This window comes from Arvicanthis niloticus, chromosome 3 (assembly GCF_011762505.2).
Source record: "Arvicanthis niloticus isolate mArvNil1 chromosome 3, mArvNil1.pat.X, whole genome shotgun sequence".
NCBI lineage: Eukaryota > Metazoa > Chordata > Mammalia > Rodentia > Muridae > Arvicanthis > Arvicanthis niloticus.
In genome coordinates this window covers 46,576,295-46,581,121 of record NC_047660.1, presented here as the reverse complement: position 1 = coordinate 46,581,121, position 4,827 = coordinate 46,576,295, and positions in this window count along the sequence as shown.

The following is a 4,827-nucleotide window of genomic DNA, read 5'->3' as shown; positions in this document are numbered from 1 at the left end:
GGGGCGGGGCTCGGGGGCGGGGTCTGGGGGCGGGGCCTGGCGCGGGGAGGGGCGGGGCCTGGCTCCAAGCCAGACCCTCCCTTACCCTCCCCAAGACTCAGTGGGAATCTGGCCAGGCTTTGTGGAGGGCGCGCCTGGTTGAGCTAGGACTTGTTGCCCCTCTGGGCCGCCTGGATTTTCCGGTTCTGAATTTGCTTCCAACTAGTTCTCCTCCGGGACCCAGTGTTGCAGGTTGATAAGAGAATGGGGTGAACTCTGTTGGTTGGCTACCTAGGATAAGTTAACTTCTGATAGCTCCAAATTCTCTTTAATTGTGAGCCCACAGGCCGCGGAATTTTTGTGTGAGAAAAACAAACAAACAATCCAAAAGCTCGTTTAATTATTTATTAGCAAGCGACTCAGTAGAGTATAGGAATATTTGAAGCATTGTGTTCTGGTATCCTGGTGATCTGACTTATCTCCCACAGACCTCACCCTAAGGTGTTGCCTGCTTGACTAAGCTGGTCTTTTCTTCTTCCCTCAGAGGTCAGTGGCTGCCTGGCCTAGTCTCAATCCAATGACCAGGAACCCTCTTTACCCATTTGTATTCCTAAAATCCTACACTGGTAAAACAAAATGTACCAACCGAGCTCCTTTGTAAAAACAAGCAAAAAAAAAAAAAAAAAAAAAAAAAAAAATGTGCTTTGGGCCAATCTGTGATTTGTGACAATGTACTTAGGACAAGTTCTTATTTTTCTTCAAAATAAAAAATTCTCCTTCTTTGAAGATGTTTTGTTTCTGACTGACAGAAGACACTGGCCCACACAATCTTACTGGGGTTACAGCTCTGGTCCTTTGGTCAAATGATTGATCCTGTAGCCTTCTCCTTGTTCACCTACAGTAGTGTCTGTTGGCCAGAAGGTTCCAGTTGGGTCAGTTCTGGCCTAGGGCAACCTTGAAGAAAGCAGTTGAGCTTTCTTGGGGTTCTTGAACCCCTGGCTCTGTTCAAGGAGGAAATTATTTTAAAATCTCCATGGAATTCTGGATCACAAATCCCTGGAAAGCTGCCCTTAAGAATAACCTAGACTGAGAAAGAATCCAGTCTAGACCTTCAGTTTTCTTTAGTATTTTGAGATTCCAGTCAAAGTTAAGTAACCCTGGGAAGACGTGCGTTCCAGTTCCAACCATGTTTGTAGTAATTGTCTGCACGACCTGCAGCAGCTTATTTAAACCCCTTCAGCTGGAGTCACTTGTCCATACAGCAATCCTGTGGTGTTCACTAGCCAACTGGCTTTTGAGAAATGCTATGTAGCTGGGCATGATGTTGAATACCTTTAGTTCCAGCACTTTGAAAGCAGAGGCAGGCAGATCTTTATGAGTTTGAGGCCAACCTGGGCTACATAGCAACTTTGAGGCCAACCTGGGCTACATAGCAACTTTGAGGGCAATCAAGGATGCGTAGTAAAACCCTGTCTCAAAGCAAAACAACAACAGAAACTTAAAAAAAAATGGAGATTTCCCAAGACATTATAATTGAAAACCACAGAAATCTGGAAGCAAAACATATAAGACAAAATGAAGAGTTACTTGGAATATCTTAAAATCTTTATTTCTTTTTATTTTAAAATATTTTTTGTGCCTATGATTTTTTTTTTTTTTTTTTTTTTTTTTTTGCCTGCATGTGTCCTGTGCCTGTGCCTAAGAAAGTCAGAAAAATGAGTCGAATCCTCTGGAACTGGAGTTACAAATGGTTGAGAACCGCCATGTGGTTGCTGAGAACCAAACCTGGGCCTTCTGGAAGAGCAACAAATGCTTTTAACCACTGAGCCGTCTCTCCAGTCCCATATTTCTATTTTTGACTCTGGAATGGAGTAGGGCACCATTCCACGAAAGAGAAGGTGAGGGAGTGGATGGTTTTATAAATAGGAAAAAAAATAAGTAAGCTGAAGAAAGCAGATTCGAGAAACAAAAAGCAGATTGTCATTTTAGAGTCACACTGGAAGCCGAGACAAGGAAGGAGAGCTGCAGAATTGCAGCTCCCTGGTTAGTACTAGGTCACACAGTGTCAGATAAACAACTGCTCAGAATAGAGTCAATGGAGTAGATGCCTCAGTGGGTCAGTCCTGACAAAGGTAATTTCTATTACAAATGGGTTTTATTAGGTACCAAATAGTACGATATATTCAAAACAAAACAAAACAAAAAAAAAAAAAAAACAAGACCCTTACAGGGAAGGAAACTTCCCCTTAAAACCTGGAGAGACACTGTCTCAATGGTGGGAGTAAAAACTAGGAGAAGGTTGAGCAGCCTTGAGAGGGATGGCGGGGAGCATGTGGAGGAGCCTCTTCTGAGGAGACTTTTAAGACACCCTAGAGCAAAGGAAATATCAGACTCTTTTAAGTGTTGGGGGGGGGGCGGTGTCTGGTGAGAAGTTTGGCATCATGTGATTTAGCTCAACATATCAGACACGACAAAGATCATGTAGGATCCGGGTACTGGTTAGGATCACAATGATGAGGGTAGGGTGGGAGTGGGGTATGTGGGGACTCCACTGCTAGGTATGAGATCTTCTTCTTCTTCTTCTTTTCTTTTTTTTTTTTTTTTTTTTTTTTTTTTGCACTTTATTTACTCTTTTTTTAAAATTTTTTTTATTGGATATTTTATTTACATTTCAGATGCTATCCCCTTTCCCCATTTCCCCTCCCCAGAAAACCCCTATCCCATACCCCCTTCTCCTTTTTGCTTTTATACAATTTTTTTTAATGTCAACCAAAGGCTTTATAAGTTTGGTAATGCTCAATATCAATCAGAAGTGTAACCTAATACCCAATCTAGATATATCAACTATCTTTGACTGGCGGAGACATGTGAATATCCGCCTCCATGTCTGGCCCCCTCTCTCTTTCTCTCTCATCACCTAGCTCCTCCTCTCCTTACTCCTCCCACCTTAGCTTCTCCTACATATCACCCTTCCTGTTAAAATAAAACTTTTCTCAAAATACAGTTAGAGCATAACTATACTAATTTATGTCAGTAAGGTGCAAGATAGACCTAATACCCAGTCTATCATTTTGTTGACTAAGCAGAACCTCTGTCATCTCTCCTAAATAAAAGACTTAGTTCTGTGCCTGGCTTTTTTTTTTTTTTTTTTTTTTTTTGGCTTTAGAATGAATGTCAGCTGAAAACAATCCTCGGTATGAGAGCTTCTTAACTCAAGGCTAAGTCTGATCTCTTTAGGCTGTAGGAGCTTGCCTTGAAGAGTAACCTCTATCTTTTTTAAAGGTTAAAGGAAGAGAGTTCATTAACATGCCAGTTAGAACAAACCTGTTGAAGAAGTTGAGACTGTTGTATCCTCAATCCTAATTTCTCAAGGACAAATCGTTTCCATGGTGACCATGAACTTTCTTGTAAATGGACTCCATTTTGATTTTTAGAACCTCTTGCAGGAGCTTACTCTAAAACAAGGTCTTCATACGACTTTTTAAAAAATTTATTTATTTATTTATTTATTTATTTATTTTATATGAGTACACTGTAGCTAGCTGTCTTCAGACACACCTGAAGAGGGTATTGGATCCCATTACAGATGGTTGTGAGCCACCATGTGGTTGCTGGGAATTGAACTCAGAACCTTTGGAAGAGCAGCCAGTGCTCTTAACGGCCGAGCCATCTCTCCAGCCCCATACAACTTTTTAAATGTGACGTTTGTGAATGGGAAGATGGGCATCCGTGTGCCAGGATGCATGTGTGGAGGTCAGAGGATAATTCACAGGAATTAGTTCTCTCTTTCTACCATGTAGGATCTAGGATTGAACACCAAGCTTTGCAGTAAGTGCCGCCACCTCCACCCACTGAGCCACCTAAATGCCCCTCTAAAGTTTTATTAAAACCTTCTGTGTTGGTTAGTTATGCCTGTCAACTTGACATGACCTAGAATCAGCTGGGAATTATCTAGATCAGGTTTGTCTGTGGGGGATTGATTGTCTTACTCATTAATTGATTTCCATGGACCCAGCCTATTGTGGGTAGTACCATTCCCTAGGCAGTTTCCTGACCTGTATAGCAACGAAGAAGGCTAGCTGAGCAGAAACAAGCCGGCAGCACGAATGGTTTTGTTTCTCTCTGCTTTTGACTGTGAATATTAGAAACTTTAAGTTTCTGCCTTGACTTGATGGGTGGTAGCCTGGAATTGTAAGCCAAGAAAAACCCTATCTTCCCTGAGTTGCTTTTAGTCAGAGTGTTTATCACAACAATAGAAATGAAGCTAGAACACATTCATAGTTCAATGTTAGAATGAAATGAGAGAAAAGCCCTCAAAGCATTTGACGGTAGGTGGAATAAGAGAAGACAGTTCTTTCCGAACATTTGTTACGACTCTTGGGAAACAGAGGCAAAGGGAGAGTCAGCGAGGTTGACAAACCAGAATTTTTCCTCTCCCCTAGGACTTTTATTTTATAAAGGCCTGTGAATAAAAGACCATTATTTTGTGTGGTAGCAGTGAGCAACAGGATGAAAATCAGTTGGCTGGCAGTCTGGGAATAATCGCTGGGTTTTGCTTCTCTGGTTTGGTCTGGTGTGTCTACAGAGCTGTGTAGTGCATAACAACACAGATAATAAAGAAGCTGGCTTGAGACCAAACACAGCAAACCCAGTCCCGTGATTTAGAAAGTTGGCTTGTTGACCCTGTAAACTAAGGGGCGGTGGAGGGGGAGGAGAGTACATGACTCAACAGAAAGCTAAAAACATAGAGCTAAGTTGCCATTAACTACCACATGTAAAGGGCCAGCCCCAGAAGGACTTTGTTTTCCTTTCTCATGTGAATCTGCTTTTAAAGTGATACTCACTTTA